This window comes from Antechinus flavipes, chromosome 1 (genome assembly GCF_016432865.1).
Source record: "Antechinus flavipes isolate AdamAnt ecotype Samford, QLD, Australia chromosome 1, AdamAnt_v2, whole genome shotgun sequence".
NCBI lineage: Eukaryota > Metazoa > Chordata > Mammalia > Dasyuromorphia > Dasyuridae > Antechinus > Antechinus flavipes.
In genome coordinates this window covers 665844225-665865581 of record NC_067398.1, presented here as the reverse complement: position 1 = coordinate 665865581, position 21357 = coordinate 665844225, and the positions used below count along the sequence as shown (strand labels likewise).

The window sequence follows — 21357 nt, the reverse complement described above, 5'->3', positions numbered from 1 at the left end:
TGTATAGCTAGACAAAAACAAATTTCATTTAGAAAAATGTCCCCTTGGGAGTTTGACTGGCATAATACTAAATCTGTAAAGTTAAGTAATATTATCATTATTTTTGTTCTCTCATGTGGAAGTTGGTATGTATCTAAGGAGGAACATAGGGAACTCATGATAGTTTTAGTCTGAAGGAATTGTATTCATTAAGAAGTCATCTTTTCTCAGAAAGCATCGTACCTTCGTGGACAATGCCTTTCCATAAGAAAAGGAATTTATGAATTCCTACAAGAAGATGATACCAAGAGTTGAGAGGAAAAGAAGGAATATAAAGCACAGATGAGATCGTACAACCTTTGGGAAGACTAATCATGGTAAGGGGAGAGATAAGATTGGTTTGGCTGGATCACAATAAAAGAGGGAGAGTAATGGCTAGGAATGGCTAGGAAAGGTAGAAAAATAGGTTTTTAGGGACTTTGAAAGCTTTGAAATAGAACTTATCTTTGATCTTAGAGGCAATAGGGAGTCACTGGCATTGATTGTGTAGGGGAGTGACCTGATCAAATCTGCACTTAAGAAAAATCACTTTAGCATTCTTTTGCAGGACAAACTAAAACAGAGACTAGAGGTAAAAATTCCTATTAGGAAGCTATTGCAATCTAGATGAGAAGTAATGAGAGCTAAATTAAGTTGTATGAGTAGAGAGTTTGGCACTGTTTGCCTCCATTTCCTCATCTGTAAAATGAGCTGGAGAAGGAAATGTCAAATCATTGCTGCATCTTTGCCAAGAAAATCTCAAGTGGGGTCACAAAATATTGGAGCTACTGTAAAATGTTATTTGTCCTTCATTCTCAGAGAGGACCATGACATCAGGAAAGAGATGCCATGCCATACAAGTGAATTGGATTTAAAGGAAGGCTGTACAAGGTCACCCACTTCACTTTTGTCTCCAGAACCATCTGGGTCCAGTGGCCAGATATAAATCAAGGCAACTGGAGATGCAGTGGGGAACCTTGACCTTTTTTAAGCTAAGGTCTTCAACAAATCTCATTTAGACTGAGGCCATACCCATTCAGTGATTAAGGCTAGGTAGAAATTGAGACAAAGAATGGTCTCTTTCACCTAGTCCAAAAAAAAAAAACCTAACTAAACAAATAAATCTGGGAGAGGAAGATTTTCAGGGTTCGACTGAATTAACTAATACACCACACACCGTGCTAATTTATGAGGATACTTAAAAAAAAAAAAGGCAAAATAAATGGTACCTGTTCTTAGGAAATTTGCCTGATAAAACATGCAAACAACTATGTATATAAAATCAAGATATATATATATACAAGATAAACTAGAAATAATCAATAGAGGGAAGGTAATAGTATGAAGTACATCAGAAAGTAAGATTTTAGCTGGGATTTGGAGAAAACCAGGGAAACCACATGGCAAGTGAGTAGGGAGAGAATTCTAGGCATGGAGGAACAGTCAGTGAAAACGCCCAGAATCAAGAAATGGAGTGTCTTATATAAAGAACAACAAGGAAGCCAATGTTTCTGGATCACAAAGTACTTTGGAATTGGGAGGGAGGGGGATCAGATAAATAAGGTTTAAGAAGATTGGAAAGGTACAAAGAGATCAAATTATGAAGGGTTTTGAATACCAAATGGAAGATTTTATGTTTGATCCTGAAGGTGATAGGGAGCCAATGTATAATGGCATAATCAGACCTGTGCTTTAGAAAAGATCTTTTTAACAATTAAGTACAATATGTCCTAGAACAGGGAAAAATCTGAAGTGAAGAAATCAACCAGTAGGCAATAGTCTGGGCACAAGATAATAAGACTTGGGTCAGGGTGGTGGTAATGTGAAAAGAGAGAAGGAGACATTTATGAGAAATGTTATGAAGGAAAAAGCAGTGAGACTTAGAAACAGATTAGATATGAGAGGAAGGAGCAGGGTGGGAGACAGTGAGTAATTCAAGATGATATGTAGATTGTAAACCTGAGTGAGTGGGAGGGTGGTACTCTCAGTAGTAAGAAGGAAGTTAGAAAGGAAAGGTTTGGGGGAAAGGGGAGATAATGAGTTCAGTTTTGGACATTTTGACATTTAAACACATTGTTCACATAAGATGTTCATGAAACATGCAATTTGAGATATCCAATAGAGAGCTGGAGATGTGAGACTGAAGATCAGCAAGAGAAATTAGGGATAAAAGCAGATTTGAGAATCATCAATATAGAGATGATAATTGAATATGTGGAAGCTGGTTAGATCAACAAGTGAAATATTTCACAATTGAAAATTATGAAACTCCATGGTTAATGAGCATAACCTGGATGGTGATCAGCAAAAAAGACTGAAAAGGAGCAGTCAGATAGAGGAGGAGAAATGGGAGAAAGAATCTAAGTCAAAGAAAGCAACAAGGGGAAAAAAGATAATCAAAAGTGTCAAATGCTGCAGAAAGGTCAAGAAAGATGATTGAGAATAATCTAATGGAATTGATAATTTAGTGATCATTAGCAACTGGAGAAAACAGTTTCATTTGAATAAATAAGGATGGAAACCAGACTGCAAGGAATAAAGAAGAGTCTGAGAGAAAGGGAAGTAGAAGCAATTATTGTAGATGGCCTTCTCAAGGAATTTGGTCAAAAACTGGGAGGAGAGATGGAACTAGCTAGACAGCTAATTGATGGATGGATCAAATGACAGTTTTGTGAATAAGAGAGAATTTTGGGAAAGATAGTAAGGAAGCAGCAAGAGACAGGGAATGATTTGATATAAGTAAAAAAATTGGGATGATACAGGGAGCAATCTGCTGAAGAAGGCAGGATGGAATGTGATCATTTGTGCATGAGAGATTTGCCTTGGCAAGAAGGGTTACCTCTTCATGTGAGACAGGGATAAAAAACAACGATTAATAAAAGATATTTGGGAGATGTGAAATGAAGGAGAATGAAAGAAGAGGAAGCTCAGTGAATGGTCTCATTTTTCCCTAGTATAATAGGAGGCAGGTTCTCAGGATAGAGAATAGGAGGAGAGAAGCTAAAAGAGGTTACAAGAGAGATGAAAGGGTCTGGAAAGATGCTGTGCTGAGTAAAATAGTGCATCAAATAGGTAAGTATAAAAGGATTGTCTTGCTCTAGGGAAGGCTGAGTTGAGGTTTCTAACATAAATTTATAGTGGACCCACTAAGCACAGTTTCATTATTTTCTCCAGTTTGAATTAGCAGCAAGTGATCAGGTAGTAGATGGAAGGAATGATTCCAAGGCTGAAATCTGGCAGAGTAAGAGTAGGGATAAGTTAAGGGAGTAAGGGTTTCAAGAGGAGAAAACCTAGTAACATATAAGCATTACATATAATGATCCCAGAAATTTTCACAAATAAAGGAATAAAGTAGGGATCCTCTTTATCCCCACTATTATTTAACATTGTTCTAGAATGTTAGCAATAGCAATGACAAAAGAAAGAAATGGAAGAGATAAAGATAAGCAAGTAGATACAAAACTATACTATTATCTGAAGATATGATGGTTTGCTTTACAGTCCTAGATAATTAAAAAGACATTAATTAAGATAATCACTTTATCCAAAAAATAAAAACAAAATAAACCAACAAAAATTAATATTTCTATGTAATAACAAAATCCAGGAGAAATAAATAAAAATGAAAGTCCCATCCAAAAATAAAATAGAAATCATCAATCTGATTGTTCAGTCCTGTTTACTGTGTGGCTCCCACTTTCTAGTCTAATTTCATTTTATTCCCTTTCCCTTATACTCTTATATAGCAGTCAAATTTGCCTGCTAATCCGCATACATACCATTTTATCTCTCATCTCTACACCCAGTATTTCCATTCCTTCCTTCCTTCCATTTCATAGAATTTTCAGTTCTCTTCAAAGCACAGGTGTTCCCAATTAAAAACATTCTAGTCTATCTTAAAATTGGGTCCATGACCTAGGCATAAAGAACGAGATTATAAATAAATTAGAGGAACATAGGATAGTTTATCTCTCAGACTTGTGGAGGAGAAAGAAATTTGTGACCAAAGATGAACTAGAGACCATTACCAATCACAAAATAGAAAATTTTGATTATATCAAATTAAAAAGCCTTTGTACAAACAGAACGAATGCAAACAAGATTAGTAGGGAAGTAACAAACTGGGAAAACATCTTTACAATTAAAGGTTCTGATAAAGGCCTCATTTCCAAAATATATAGAGAACTGACTCAAATTTATAAAAAATCAAGCCATTCTCCAATTGATAAATGGTCAAAGGATATGAACAGACAATTTTCAGATGAAGAAATTGAAACTATTACCACTCACATGAAAGAGTGTTCCAAATCACTATTGATCAGAGAAATGCAAATTAAGACAACTCTGAGATATCACTACACACCTGTCAGATTGGCTAAGATGACAGGAAAAAACAATGATGAATGTTGGAGGGGATGCGGGAAAACGGGGACATTGATGCATTGTTGGTGGAGTTGTGAATGAATCCAGCCATTCTGGAGAGCGATCTGGAATTATGCCCAAAAAGTTATCAAACTGTGCATACCCTTTGATCCAGCAGTGTTTCTATTGGGCTTATACCCCAAAGAGATACTAAAAAAGGGAAGGGGATCTGTATGTGCCAAAATGTTTGTAGCAGCCCTGTTTGTAGTGGCTAGAAACTGGAAAATGATTGGATGCCCATCAATTGGAGAATGGCTGGGTAAATTGTGGTATATGAATGTTATGGAATATTATTGCTCTGTAAGGAATGACCAGCAGGATGAATACAGAGAGGCTTGGAGAGACCTACATGGACTGATGCTAAGTGAGATGAGCAGAACCAGGAGATCATTATACACTTCGACAACGATATTGTATGAGGATGTATTCTGATGGAAGTGGATTTCTCTGACAAAGAGACTTAACTGAGTTTCATTGGAGAAATGATGGACAGAAACAGCTACACCCAAAGAAGGAATACTGGGAAATGAATGTGAACTATTTGCATTTTTGATTTTCTTCCCGAGTTATTTTTACCTTCTGAATCCAATTCTCCCTGTGCAACAAGAGAACTGTTTGGTTCTGCAAATATGTATTGTATCTAGGATATACTGCAACATGTTTAGCATATATAGGACTGCTTGCCATCCTGGGGGGGGGGAGGAGGGAGGGAGGGGAAAAAACGAAACATAAGTGATTGCAAGGGATAATGTCGTGTAGAAATTATCCTGGCATGGATTCTGTCAATGCGAAGTTATTATTAAATAAAATAAAATTTATTTTAAAAAAAAGAGAAAAAAAAAAGAAAAATTAAAAAACTTTAAAAATTAAAAATAAAAAAATTTTCAGAAATAAAAAAAAATTACTTTGTATTACTTTTCCCATAACCTTTGTATTCACTTGTGTCCATATTTTACCTCCTGTCAAATATAAACTACTGCTTCATTTTTAGAACTAACAGTATCTTGCACATGATTCATTTATTGTTATCCTTCATAATGAAAGAGGACTGAAATGACATCACCGTGTTGGGGTCAATGTGCAGTGTGTCCAGCTGTAGCTGATCAAATAAATACAAGCCAAAAGGTTCTAAGGCAGATTGGAATATAAACATTTGCAATGGACACATCTCTAAATTTATATATCTCATTTTTCTTTTGAGCTACTGTAATTCTGCTTTGTTCAAAGAGTGCCTTCTATGACAAGATCACGCCATGCTGGATGGTCCTGTGCGGATGTTTTCCATGTCTTATAATTCCAGAGTCCTTCAGAGAGACTTTAAGAGTATCCTTCTGATCCCCATATGAGTGTTTGCTTTGTGTGAGGTCTCTGTAAAATAGTCTTTGAGATAAAAGTACATTTGACATCCGGCACACCAGAACTGGGCTCTCTTCAGTAGAGTTTGAATGTTTGGCAGTTCATCTCAATAAAAGACCTTAGTGTCCAGTACCTTATCTTGCCAAGTGATTTTCAGAATCTTCCTAAGACAATTCGAATGGAAGCTTTACTCAGTTTCCTGGCATGGTGCTGGTAAACTGTCCAGGTTTCCCAGGCATACAACAATGGAGTCAGTCTGTTAACCTTCAGCTTGGTACGTAGTCTGATACTTCTTCTCTCCCATACTTTCCTTTGAAGCCTCCCAAACACTGAGCTGACAATGTGTGTGTCAACCTCATCAGCTATGTGTATATCCTTGGAAAGTATACTGCCTGTTACTACTGGGCTTATATCCCAAAGAGATCTTAAAGAAGGGAAAGGGACCTGTATGTCCACGGATGTTTGTGGCAGCCCTCTTTGTAGTGGCCAGAAATTGGAAACTGAGTGGATGCCCATCAGTTGGAGAATGGCTGAAAAAGTTGTGGTATATGAATATTATATATTGTTCTGTAAGAAATGACCAGCAGGATAATTTCAGAAAGGCCTGGAGAGATTTACATGAACTAATGCTGAGTGAAACGAGCAGGGCCAGGAGATCATTATATACTTCAACAACAATACTATATGATGACCAATTCTGATGGACCTGGCCATTCTGAGCAATGAGATGAACTAAATCAGTTCCAACGGAGCAGTAATGAACTGAACCAGCTACGCCCAGCGAAAGAACTCTGGGAGACAACTATGAACCACTACATAGGATTCCCAATCCCTCTATTTTTGTCCATCTGAATTTTTGATTTCCTTCACGGGCTGATTGTACACTATTTCAAAGTCTGATTCTTTTTATACAGCAAAATAATTGTTTGGACATGTATACTTATATTATATTTAATTTATACTTTAACATATTTAACGTGTATTGATCAACCTGCCATCTGGGGGAGAGGGTAGGGGAAAGGAGGGGAAAAATTGGAACAAAAGGTTTGGCAATTGTCAATGTTGTAAAATTACCCATGCATATATCTTGTAAATAAAAAGCTATTTAAAAAATAAAATTAAATAAATAAAAATAAATATAAAGTATACTGCCAAGGTAAGTAAAAACTTACCCACAGCTTTTAAAATTTCTCCACTTGCTATAACCAATGATTCCATGTTTTCTTATTATTTTTTAGTTTTTTATTTTCAAAATACATGCATAGATAATTTTCAACAACTTGTATTTTTATTCAGTCCTGATGGAATCACATTGAACAATGATGAGGTCATCACAACCTTGGAGAACAATCCCATAGTATTCTCAATAATATATCTTTCAGTAACCAACATTGAAGCCACAGACCATATACATCAGGTTGAAGTCAATACTTCTATATCCAATTTCCAACCGAAGAAGAGATCTTGCACATAGTAGGTTCTTATCAAATGTTTTGGTTTCTTTTCTTCATTATTTTTATCCCTATGTTATGAATGAACAAAATAACGCAAGAGAGCATGCCCAGTCTTAGGCAGAATGTGGTTAAGGATAGAGCAAAACTCTAACTCTCCCTTCCTTGAAGCTTAAAGGCTCTGCTACTACTTTTTTCTCTACTCTATCACAACTATCACAGAATCAACAAATGTAAGAACTGGAATGTCCATTAGAGACTATCTAGTATAATATCCCCAGAGGCCCTGAGACAGGAAGGAACTTGCCCAAAGTCACACACTCTTGATGAGGTCTCTTGGTCCCTAAGTGGGCATTCTGAGAAAGAGCCTGAATGACTATAAACAATCTAGAAGCCAAGTTACTCCCTGAAGCAAACAAGGAAGAACACTGATACCATTATGTCTTTTTTTTTTTTTTTTCCTGAGGCAATGGGGGTTAAGTGATTTCCCCAGGTCCCACAGCTAGGAAGTGTTAAGTGTCTGAGGTCACATTTGAACTCAGGTCCTCCTGACTTCAGAGCTGGTGCTCTATCCACTGCTCCATTATTATGTCTTTAAGTGGACTTTTTGATTTTGATTAAGCTTTTTGTTATCCTAAATAGACTTCTTTAGCCCTAGGCACAGGTTGAATTCCTCCTTCATTTCCTTACATAGACAAACCCTTCAGTTACTGTTTTCAATCAAAAAGCCAAGCTATGACGTCAACTTCCAAAGTTATTTCTCCCCAACAAAAGAATCTACCTGTACTTCACATCTCCACTAATGCCTATTAGGACTCTAATTCCTTTTTAGGATTAGCCCACCACTCAATGGTGTAAGCTCCCAAGTCTTTGCAGTTTCATTAGGTACCACTGGCCTTATGCAACAATTTAATTTGGCTTCTTTGTGGCATCTTTCTCTTTGTTAATAACTAAAACTCCCCTTTGGAACTCAGCACATAGTCAATGGTATAATAATAATAAAATCTATGCCTTTTGATTTGGAAATGTTCTAAGCCTACAAATTCTCTTGAGACATCTCACAACACTGACCCTGATGTAATATAGCTTCTAAGGGAGACAGCAATAATTTTAAGGTCCAACCTTACGGGGTTTCTATTCTAACAATCTAACAGTAATTCTAAATCTTCTGGCTTTGGAATCTGATCCTGAGGCCTCTAATCTAAAAATGCTATTGTTCTGTCAATGGTTATAAAAGTCCTCTAGCCTAGGAATATAATAATATTTCTTCCCTTAGACTTTAGAGAAGATATATTAGTGATCCTCAGAATATTGTTCTAACAGTTTCTGTCAATGATTTCAAGTCTTCTGGCCTTAGAATAGAATCCTATAACCACTAGTCTGTTGGTCAGCAATAACCAAATTCTTGAGACCACTCCTAGGCCAAAAAATTAGCATTATCTATAACATGAAGAACTAGATAAATGTGGCTCCTTGCTAAATTCTCTTGGAATTTAGACTACTTCAATTGGTGTTACAATTACAATAAACTTTGCCCCTTGACTTGAATATCACACCAGTCTGTGATCCTAAACTTCTGGGGTCCCTTCCTAACCTCCACAGCCCAAAACCCCAACATATTCCTGGGATCCAAACTCCCTTCTCCCCAACATTTGAGAGACCATATGGAGGAACAATATAGCCCAATACATTTGTGATGTTCAGTGCTTCTGCACCCCTTCTCTCCAATATTTGATGGTACATATGGGGAGAGCCTAAAACCTCAATGTATTTGGGAAGGCTCAGTGCTTCTGTACCCCCTGCCCCATCAAACCCACATCTCCTGACTACCAATTGAAGAATCCTGGTACTGTGCCCTGTTACCTCTTGTCCTAGCAAAGCACCTTCTAGGTATTCCAGCATCAGACAGAAATCCAAGTCCTTGTTTGGTAGGAGCTCTTTCTTGGTTCTTCTCCTATTTGTAGAATTACTCATTCTCTTGCTAGGTCATCATTCACATCATGATCTTCAAATTAAAAGAAAAAAAAAGCATGCTCTGCATTTTTGGCCCAAGGCTGACATAATTTATTAGTTAAATTATTAACTTGTTAATTTAATTGTTTATATAATAATATAACATATGTAAGATATGATATAATAAATAATCATTTAATTAACTAGTTTGTAACTAGTTAATTAACTAAAGGTAATGGTCCAGAGTTTCTTCATGCCTTTGAAAATCTTTCTTGATTTCATGAAGATGTGAGAAATAGATGGGCCTTTAGTTTCCACAGTTATGAAAATTAAATTGGAGAAATGAAACTTAAATTAGAAAACCGAAACCTACGATGTTGATTTCAACAGCTTCATGGCTCGGCTCCAGGCTTTCCCCAGTCAGAGACCGTCCAAGATTGCAGGACCATGTTGGTAAGTAAGGTCATTAATGAATCCAGGAATCAGGAAGGGAACTAAAGTAGGTTCTGCAGCAACCAGGCAACTCTGTGCAGAGACTAAATCTAGCATTGGTGGCTGGGGCCTTCTTATGGGTTCTGATGTGTCAGACAGGTCAGTAAGATGGGGAATTTAACAGGAGCCCAGGAGTGGCTCATACCTCTCATATAGTCCTGGAAGAAAGGGGATGTCAGGAAATCTCCATTTGAATAAATATTAGTGATCTGGGATCACTGGAGTGTGGAGATTTCCATGCTAGTGTACAGGAAGAACTGCACAAGAGAAATTTACAAGAAACTAGGGGAAAGCTAAAGAAGTGGGATCCCAGAAGAGAAGAGGTTCTTCTCCAGTACTAGGGAAGAAACGAGTAAACAGAAAGAAACTAGTCAGAAAGAAAAGGAATTTAAAAGCAGTTTGTGTTTGTGTGTGAGCGTGAGTCTGTGTTTTGTCTCCTGTTTTTCTCAGCTGAATTACAAAATAAAAGAAATGGCCATTTGGGGATTTAAAAGCATTTGTTTTGTTCATCTTGATGCAAAGTATCCTGACTTTTTCTTAAGCTTTCAATATTCTCTCCCTAGAAGGGAATGGCCAGGGCTGCTACATGTGGACTTATGCCCAGTCTAGCTTCCCCAAAGAATGGTAGGCTCCCCAAAAAACCCATGCTCTGGAGTCAATTTCAGTTTCTCTCTAAATGGGTCTCTATGTTTCCCAACTCCCCAGAGTTCTAAAAGTCTTCTTTGGAGATTGTGGATTCTGTTAAAGAAAGAAAGAAAGAAAGAAAGAAAGAAAGAAAGAAAGAAAGAAAGAAAGAAAGAAAGAAAGAAAGAAAGAAAGAAAGAAAGAAAGAAAGAAGAAAGAAAGAAAGAAAGAAAGAAGAAAGAAAGAAAGAAGAAAGAAAGAAAGAAAGAAAGAAAGAAAGAAAGAAAGAAAGAAAGAAAGAAAGAAAGAAAGAAAGAAAGAAAGAAAGAAAGAAAGAAAAAGAAAAAGAAAAAGTATAGTCTATATGTGGCTTGGAGAAATCTAGGGAAATCTATTTTATACTTTAAAATCTTTTCCCCTTCTAAATACCGAAATCCACATAGGGAAGAGGACAAAATTTAGTAGAAGAAATAGGGGCCATTGCCATTTTACTCCCACAGGTCTGTGTCTCCATCTCAGGTCTCAAATAGTTTACTGCCATTTCAAAGAATTATTAAAACAAAGTTCTCTGGTAACTTACCTAAAGAGGTCATATGTTTGTATCTCTTAATTAGATGGAATATATTCCTTTCTAAATTGTATATCGAGCAATTTATAAAAATTATGAACAATGCTTTAAGATTTTGTCAGCTCTGCTGGGCATAGTACAAGTTTTATGAAATTTGATCCAAAGTTATTTACATATTACCTATATTGTGAATCTTAAAGTTTAAAAAATGAAGATTTTAAAAACAAGGGACAAGAATGATTGATTTACAAAAGCAATTTATAGTTTGAATGGAACATCTTGTAGAATCTCACAAGCTAAAGTATTGATTTTTAAAATCACTTTTTTTTAAATTGGCATATATGTTAAAATTGGAAACAACTGTCAATTAAATAAGATTCCTATCCATTTTTGTGAAAGGCTATGCTATGTCTATTTGGCTATCACTTATGAAAATTGGGAGATTGCTAATTGTTATTGCTATTAAGTTATTCATATCAATTGAAACCTAAATTTAAGTACTATTGATGTGAATTATAATGTTGGGCACAGAGAGAGAAACAGAATGTGGGGCACAAAGAGAGGAGTGGGATGTTGAACTGGCACCGAATGATGTGGTTCGAGGATCCAAAAATGATGTGTTATGTGAAATGATTCTGGGCACCAAAAGTTGGGGTTTGGTCATGTGAAGAATTCAGTGGCCATTCTCTTTGAGAAAAGGTAGATTTATTAGGCAAGAGGTTACAAACCAAATAGATACAATAGATGCCAGGGATGGGGGGTAGGATATAAAATGGAAGAGCATTGATAGGAGTTTTAATAATTAAGGATGGAAAGAGCAAGTTCTTAGTGGAACACTACATGACGTAAGCATAGCCTTAGTTTAAAGGGACTTAGCACCCCAAAAGAGTTAGCTAGCTATGAGGAGAAGTGGGGTCAGGAAGCAAAATGGAGTTAGGAGAGGTACCATGTGGCATATGGGAAGGGAAAGGAAAAAAGGAAAAATTCCACAGGGCAGAGTGCCTTGGTGGACTGAGCCAAAGGAAGGCAACAGCCATAGGATGGCTCATGGGTAGATTTTGTAAGGAGGGTTTGACCTTGAGGACATGGCGGGCATTCCTGACAGGACATGGCATGGTGAGGCAATTTGGGACCTCTGCAAACTCTCAGGAGTTTGACATGGCTTGAATTTTGGACTGGACCACCTCTCCGGAGGGTGGGACCATGGAGCTGGGCTGATCTCTGTCAGTGCCTTGTCCCTGCCTGCCTCAGGAACTCTAAAGTAAAATTGTCCAGGCAGGGGAGGTGGATTCAGCCTAGGGTCCATTTCCCTGATTTGGGAACTTGCCGTGTTTGGAAAAAGTTTGGTTCTGAGTGCAGAGTTCCAGTTTCTTCACCTTTAAGTTTCTGAAGCTTTTTGATTGGAATTATTGATAGTTAATCTGAAATTTAGGATTGAAAACTGTATACTAGTTATTTGCATGATCTGTTGATTTAGATAGGTAAAGCTTAGTCCACCTTTCCCTCACTAGGTGTAGTTGCTCCTTAGAAGAGAGAAAAAAACCCACTCAATGAAGCTCACCCCCGACTTCTGTCACCCCATCCCTTATTAGTTAAATGAAATTTCTTTAACATTAATTGCTTCTATCATTTAAAGGAATAGCTTATCTTTAAATAGTGTTAATAAATGAATATTTGTTTTTATTTTTCAAGTCTGGTTGTTTTAAGGCAAAGTCATTTGTGATGTGATATCAAAGGTTCTTCTGCTTAGCAATGCAAAGAGCTTCTAAGAGAAGATTGTTAGATTTCTGGTTAACTGAAAATTCTCTGAAAATGGTAATTTCAAAACATATTTGGCCAATTATCTGATATTTATTAAGTGAATCATAGTCTCATTGTTTAATGAATATGATAACAAATGTGACCTATAGCTTTCTAGAAGTACTTAGAGCAGGATTTCAACCTGACAGTCCTCCATTTAGTTTTGGCTGTGCTCTGCAGACACATGGGATAGATAGTTTAGGATCTAAAGCTCTGATTAGTGAAACTTGCCATAAAGATGGAACTATAACTAATACTGTTTTGAGATTTGAATTTGGGAATGATTATCTGAATTAAGTTAGTAACCTGCCAGTTGAGAAAAATACCATTAGGTTACCTTAATGAAATGATACCTAAATAGTTATTTACAGAATCTTCAGGGAAGATATAAGCACATCTCCAAAGAATGATGTGTTCTCTTATCCTCTTTCTCTAATTCTCTTAGGTTTGTTTTTCTCTAGGCTTTGAGCTATTCACCGTCAAATAGCCAGCACTTTGGAGCTGTATTGTGCAGCTTCAGGGGTTTGACTCAACCCACTGGATCTTTAATCAGCTCAAGCCCTCCAAATGAGATCTTCAAGGATGATCTAACTCAACACCCATTCTTAGCAGGAAGTAGTTTCAGAAGATGAGATCATCGCCCCATACCCCAGAGGACTTTGGGCCCCATTTTTTTGGAAAAAAATTGGAATTAGTTAATAAATGGATCCCAAACTACCCAGTGTCTGAGTAGGTTCCCTATAAGAAATTCATCAATCCTATGAAGTAGGGAAGTTATATAGCATTAATGCTACTCAGGATGGGGTGAGGAGGTGGGGGAATTGGGTTAAGATTTGGGTCAATATTACTGAGAAAGATACTCCACAAACAATTCAGATTGATGCTTGTCAAATTATAGAATTGTAAAGACTTGACTAGCCATAGACAAGTAGGTATTTCTATATTAGACAATAAGTATTTGTGTCCTAATAGAGGAAAAGAAGATTTTATGGAACTAACTGTCCATTTTGGAATAATGCTTAGTTTGCTAGAAGGACTGGGCATTTAGAAAATGCAGATCAAAGGTTAAATTGATAATAGGTATAGATCTCTTAGGAATATTTGGAATCAAATTGAGGACTTAAGACAAGTGATGGACACCAATGCCTGGGTAGAATCGGTAAAGTACTTCTGTAAAGAATCCGAACAAAAAGCAATTTCTGTGTTTGTGCTATGGGTTGCCCCATGCCCAGATAGTACCATTCCCTTTGGGTATGGAAAAATATGAGTGAATTCCTCCTGTTCCCAAAATAACATTCCTGGGGAGAATTACAATGCTTTATTCGAGCCCCTTAGCTCTAGAGATCAATCAGCTTGCCTCTCATGGCAGGGTGAAAGATTCCAAAATCTAGAGACTGTAGTGGGCATGTACCCAAGTCTAGAATGTAACTTGGGGTAGTTTTGGCAATTTCTCAGGGATGAGCATACCCCAAGCAAACTTTGGGTGGTATTGTGAGGCAGCACTCTCAAATCTGATTACCTGGGAACTGAGTGGGCATCTGTCCACCAACCCAAATGGCTATTCCTTTTCACTGGGCATTCAATGAAGATTGAATCAGAAGGAATTAAATCAAAGAAAGAAACTAATGAATTCAAGGCTAGGAATCTAATTACTCTGGTGAGTAAATATTATTGGATAAGTTAAACAAGAGAAGCAATGAAGGAAATTGCAAAGTAGTTAGAAGCCACTAGCAGAATGACATAGGAAAATAGAATGACTCTAGAAAGGTTATTGGTAGGAAGAGGAGGAACATGTGTTACAATTGGAAGTAGTTTTTACTCCTAGTACAGCCCTATCAGAAGAATTAGCAGAGAATTCAGGAATTAATTATCCATCCTGTGTAAGGAGATCTGTATAAGTTTAATAGACTTTTATGAAGTGGGATGTAAAAAAAAAGTCAAATTTGAGAGATTAGAAAGATTTGATGTGGAAACCAAATTACTTTAAAAGGGGGAGGGGAAATTGTGAGAAATGGATGGTCATTTGGTTTCCACAGTTATGAAAATTAAATTGGAGAAAGTAAGCTTAAATTAGAAAACTGAAACCCACATGGATATCAAAGAATAATTAAAGATGGAATTTATCTTCCTCCAAAAGAATATAAGTTCCTTGGGGACAGGAACTGACTTTTGTAATTAGAGGTGGTGGCCTGAGATTGAAAAGAATATTTTGTTCTTTACTCTTAGCTCCCCTCTGTTAGCTTCCCTCTTCTAGAATGTAATAAATTCCTTGGGAGCAGGGATTGGCTATGTAATGAAGAGAAAGATTCATGTCCTGTTACTTTGGTAATATCCAATTAATATGGAATCAGGGGAGGGAGTTGTACTTCAGGACAGGAAATAAAATGTTGCCTTTGGAGTTGCAAAAGTGTGTCTGCTCACCTAGGCATCTATTCTTGCAAGAATGTAAAATAAATCTTTCCTACATTCATCAGTGAGTCAGTGGAGTTCTTGATAACATATTTTGTTTCTTACAAAGAGAATGTAGGAAGATCCAGTCAAACAACAGTGTGCTTATCAAAATAGGAAGGAAAAACAACAGCAACCTAAATTCTTATCTGAGCTCTACTCCTATATCAATGTGTATAATTCTGAGATGACTCAACCTGAGTCTCAATTTATCCAGTTCTAAAATAAACCATTTCTTGCCCATAAAAAAGAAAAAAATCTCTAACAGAAGTTATTTTGGAGCTATAATTTATGGGATTCTTGAAAACAAAATCTCAGTCAGAATTAAGTAAGAGTTCAGAGATTAGAAATTAGTCCCAGGATAATAGTTACTTAAAATTTTGGAGAATCATTTTACCAAAACCATTTAAGCTTTCTTTTATCACTCTCTCTCTCCAAGCATGTTCCTTTTCATTTGGCCCAAACGGAATTCTCTAAGTCCTCTACTTCCATCCCTTTCCTGGTCTGCTTAATCCAGTCAAGATCATTACCCTGATCCTTTCAGAAAGAGTAAGAGAATACTTCTTAAGGCAATTAATGAAGAACTTCTTACTTGGTACTTAGCTAATGTTTAACATTAGGGAGAACAAAATTCCTACTCAAATTTTACCTTGTTTAGGTAAGGAAATGGAAAGACCTTTGCTGAGGAAAGAGAGTATTTAATGTGGGCAAGATTTTTCCTTGAAGTGTGATTCCGTGAAGTGAAGATAGTGAAGTTTTCATCACTGATATAAGTTTGGAGAGAATATCTTAAATTTTTTCCCAAAAAATATAGACATGTTTTCTATCTAAATTATAAATAGAGATTACTCTCATTCTTATATGAGAGCTCTCTTGTAACAAAATAAAACAGTTAAGTAAAACAAATAATACAGTGACCACATCTGAAAGAATATCCAATATTTCATACTTTTATTATCCTTCCACCTCTCTAATTTTAAAAAATTTACATAAATACTTTTCTCTTCCTCCCACTTCCCATTCCATTGGGGGGAAAAAAAGAAAACAAAACAAAACAAATTTGTTATAATAAATATGCATTTGATAGCTTTAAGCAAATGTTTCATTCCACATCCTAAATCCATCCCCTCCTTGTAATAGGTGCTTTGCAATCATGAGTGGTCACTGAATTGATGAGAGTGTTGTGCCACAGTCTCCTCTAATTGTCTTGCCTCAGCTTCCCTAAGTTGTTCTGCCTCAGTTCCTTGAATTGTTCTGCCTCAAACCTCCTGGTTGCAACCCCCCTTTTCTGCACATTAGAATTGAGATAATTAGGGCTGTGGAGATCTGATATTCCAAAAGACAAAACTCCAGACGTCCCATCTCAGATATCTACTTGGTATCTCTAAGTCCCAGACTTCCTGATCTAGCTGGACACCTCCTAAGTCCTCCCAATTAGTACGAATTTATGGTCCTACCCACCCACCCCCAACCTGTCAGAACTGGATTGATGGTCCCTTTCCAATCACTAGAGTCCCACACCCTCCCACCCCAGTCTTTGTCTATCTACCCAAGCTTATAGCCATATTTATGTCATTGAGAACTCACATTCCATGCTGGATGCTTTGAGACATCAGCCTTGGGGGCAACATGCCCCCAGCACAATCTCTCCCTCTCAAATAAAATATTAAAAACTCTCTAATTTCTATCTTGTCTCAGTTCCTCTGGCATTATAATAGTTGTTACATTTTTCTTTTTTAATTAAATTAAACCTATTTTTGATACATTTAAGGCTTTGAATTGTTCCCCCTACACACTTTGCACTAGGCTTCCATTTCACACACATACATACACACATATTTTACAAAGAGAGAGAGGAGGAGGAGGAAGAGGAGGAGGAGAAGGAGGAGGAGGAGAAGGAGAAGGAGGAGGAGGAGGAGGAGGAGGAGGAGGAGGAGGAAGAGGAAAAGAAGGAGGAGAAGGAGGAGGAGGATGGTGATATTTAGTATAGGCACCAAATACTGGGGTTTGGTCATGTGACAAATTCACAATTGAAACTGTCTAAACTCTCCTCTGACAGAGGCCCACTCTTCAGGACAGTTAAATGGTCTCATTCAGTTGTGGTTATACCCTCTATTGAGATGAAGATTGGTCCGGAACCACTCCCAGTAGCTCCCAAAATAAATAATCTCTTTTCAGTTAGAGATCTAGGCCCGGGGCATTGTCAAAAATTGAAGGAATCTCATTCAATATTGAATTGAAGCCAGAGCCTCAGACAGCTAATAAAAGACAACTCTGAACCCCAAATCTTTGCAGAAGTTCAAAACAGGATTATGCCCTGCCAGGACTTTTGCCCACTGGCGAAGACATTCTCTTCTCAGTGTTAACCTTTGTTATCTTCCTAACAGGACCTTTTGCCACTAAGAAATATGTCTTCCTGGCAGGCTGGCTTCTCAGTGCCAATAAATCCCTTTTTGCCACACAGATTTCGGGTTTGGGAAGTCTTTCACTTTGGCCCTGCGCCTCTGATCAGAGGGGATTTCCCAGCCCAATTCTCATACCTTTCACTACCACTAATCCCCTCATTTGCACCTCATCACAATGGCCTTTCTCTTGGGCAAAAGGTAGGTTTATTTTCAAGAAGAGATTACAGACTAAATGAAAGGGTAAAATAGGTACCAGGAGTGATAAATATGAAATGGATTTGGCAGAGTGTATAGCTAGCAAAGAAAGGGATTTTAACAATTAACAATGGAAAGGACTAGTGGAACTCACAATTAACCAGGAGAAAGGGAATACCCTATGAGGTGGCGTATGCCATTAACTGGCAGGCTAAATCCACAGGAGAATTTAGCATCCTAAAAGAGTTGGTTGGCTATAAGATGGAGAAAGACACCATCAGGCATAGGGGAGGGAGTGATAGGAAAGACACCATGAGACAGGATGAATCCAAAAGGGATTCAGCAAAGATGGTATAGGCCATTGGCACATATATAGGGGAAATTTAACCTTGGGAGTTTGATGTAACTTGGCTTTCTGATTGGATACACTAAGGTAGGGTTACCCAAGATCTCTGAGGGGGTGGGGGTGGAACTACAAGATTGAGCTGATCCCCATCAGTGCCCTTCCCTGCTTGTCTCAGGGAGTAATCTTATCAGGACTTCAGGCTCTCTCTCTCTCTCTCTCTCTCTCTCTCTCTCTCTGTATATATATGTTGACAAAAAATTTGTTAATATAATGTCAGGTAATCATTGATATGAAATGTAATATTAACAACCAAGTCTCTTAAATGATCCTAGCAATGTCATAATTCCAGTTGTACTCTTACATTCCTACCCTTAAGATGGCATCCATTAAGTTGAATTGAACCACAATTTAAGTCCCAATCAGGGATCTTACCCTGTAAACAAAATCAGCTTGAGCTAGATCAGTCCAAAATAGATCCTGATGTCCTTGCTCCCTTCTGATAGAGTGTCGGTGTTTGAATTCTAAAAATATATTGGAATTTGGGGCCAGTTTCACAAGGTGTTTCAAAAGAATTTGTAGGTTTAGACCATCTCCAAATTAAGAGATAAGATCTTATTATGCTGTCATCAATGGGCTAAGTTCCAAAAGGAAGTTAGCAATTAACAAGAGGAAAGACTCAAGATAAGTTCCTTATCCAAACTCACCATTAACAAGAAGGAAACTGTAGGTAAAGCTCCTAATGAACCCACTTTCAACAAAGGAAAAGATGGGAAGAACCTGATCACCATAAGGTGGGCTAACTTCTTAATAAATTCACCATTGTGCCTGTGATGCTAAAATTCCTAAAAGAAGTTAGCAAAGCAGGGTACCAGTAGGTTCTTTTATAAGAGAAAGATAACCTGGAGTGTTGACATATTCATATAGTTTGGCCTTCTGATTGGATAAAGTAACTGTAGAATCATGAAAATTTTGACAATGCAAGGAATCTAACAAGGAATTCAACAGGGGCCCACAGCAAGAAAGACCCACTTAAGGACAATAAAAAGTCCACTTAAGGCCTTTCTAAAAATCTTCAAGATTGTTCATTTTCATATTGATGTGTAATTCTTTTTCTGATTTTGCTCACTTCCCTCTGCATCAACTCCAGTGAATATTTCCAGGTCTTTTTGAAATTATTTCTTTTTTTCTTTTTTTAAGAGTATTATGTTGGTAACAGAACAATAGTGGCTACAATCCATATTGTGCTTACTATGTGTCAGGCACTTTATAAATGTTATTTCATTGATCTCACAATAATCCTGAGAAGTAGTTGCTATAATCATTCCATTTTACAATTGAAGAAAGAGGCAAATTGGTTAAGTGACCTGCTCAAGGTTGATTGATATCAGATTGGAACTAAGTCTTTCTGATTCTAAGCCCATTGCTCTATCTACTGCACCATCTAGCCAACTCAGTAGAATTCCACTACATTCTTATAGCACAATTTATTCAGCCATTCTTCAATTGTTTCTTAGACATCCTCTTAGTTTAGCATTCCTTTTTTGTTTGCAACAATAAAAAGAGTTGCTATGAATTTTTTTTTACCATATTGGACCTTTCCTTCTTTTGTCCATGTCTCTTGAATACAGGAGTTTAACAATGGCATATCTGAAGCAAAGGATGCACACAGTTTATTAACTTTTTGTTTATAATTCCAAATATATGTAGTTCCAAAGGAAGCTGGATGGTGCAAGTAGATAAACACATAAATTTTGTGACCTTTGGCAAGTCACTTAGCCCTCTTTGCCTTAAGGTCCTGGAGAAGGAAATGGCAAACCACTTTAATATCTTTGCCAGGAAAATACTGACCAGCTCAACAACAATAACAGTATAGTTCCAAATTGCTTCCCAGAATGGTGTACCTATTGACAGGTCTACCAAAAGAGCATCAATGTGCCCATTTTCCCCAACCTCTCTAACATTTATCATTTTCCATTTTTTGTCAACTTTGCATTATTGAAGAGTGAGGTGGAATCTCAGAATTACTTGTATTTACATTTCAATAGTTAACAAACATTTATTAAATATTTATTATGTGCCAGGCATTTTTCTAAGGGTTGGAGATACCAAAAAACAAAAAACAAAAAACAAAAAAACCAGTCCCTTCCTTCAAGGAGCTTATAATCTAATGGGAAAAGACAATTTATACACAAAAAGAAGCTGAAAATTAGGGAGGGATGAAGAAAAAGTCAGTGAGAGAAGTCCCAAAGTAGTTAAGCCAAGTGAGAAATGAAATAGCCAACCTGAGCTGTCCTCTTAAATGAAAGTTTGGAATTTATGGCTCCATCTTCCAGTCAGAGAGGCAGAGGTTTATTGTTGTTTGGATTTCATTCTCAATGGGGATCATGACATCAAAATGATGTAACTGAATTGGATTTAAATGAGGAAAGGATGTGCAAAGTCACCTGCCTCACCTGAGCCATCAGGTTCTGGTGTCTAGCTATAGATCAAAAGAACTAGAGATGATCCTGAATACAATGGGAGAGCTTGACTTTTTTAAGTTAAGTCAATTTGACTGAATTCATACTAGATAGCAATTGAGGCAAAGAATGGTTTCTTTCACCTAGTTAAAAATAAATATAAAAATAAATAAATAAACAAACAAACAAACAAATACATCAATAAATAATTCTGGGAGGGAGAGACCCTGAGAGTTTCTGACCAAAACAGAAATGATTGCTATTTGCATTCACTCTGAGTCAATCAGGACTCAAACAATGACCAACTGGGTCATAAGTGATAATAAGTATTGAGGAGAGTACCTAGTCTGATGAGATCATGTAGGATGATGAAATTATCCTAAAAATAAACTTCCTGGCGCACAATGGAAAAATCAGTGAAAAAAGTCCCAAAGTAATGCAGTCAGGTGAAATAATAATAGCAGTTATTTGGGAGATTTTTCACATAGGTATAGATAGTGTAGATTTCTTTCTTGAGAACTATTCATTCATATCCTTAGATCATTTGTCAATTAGAAAATTATTTTTTTCTTATAAAATTGAATCAATATCTTACATGTTTTAAAAATGAGATCCTTACCAGAGAAGCTTAGTACAGAGATCTTCCCCAGTTAATTTTTTCCCTTTTAGTTTTATTAAATTTATGTAGTGTCCTGGTTGGTTTTCTGGAGGTCTTTGGACCCGCCTTCATTTCAGCAGGTAATCACCATGAGAATAGCCAGAGATAAAGTCCAAAAATCTTTATTGTCTCCTTCATAGTCTTATCTCCTTGCCTGTGACC

General features: G+C 36.9%; 1 long non-coding RNA gene across 1 annotated transcript; it reads left to right on the top strand.

The window, feature by feature from the left end:
- The first annotated feature begins 206 nt into the window (after positions 1 to 206).
- Positions 207 to 13330, top strand: LOC127542866 (uncharacterized). Its single transcript, XR_007948896.1, has 4 exons — positions 207 to 356; positions 7179 to 7269; positions 9591 to 9653; positions 13146 to 13330. It is a non-coding gene; the product is annotated as an uncharacterized LOC127542866 (long non-coding RNA).
- Positions 13331 to 21357: the final 8027 nt, after the last annotated feature.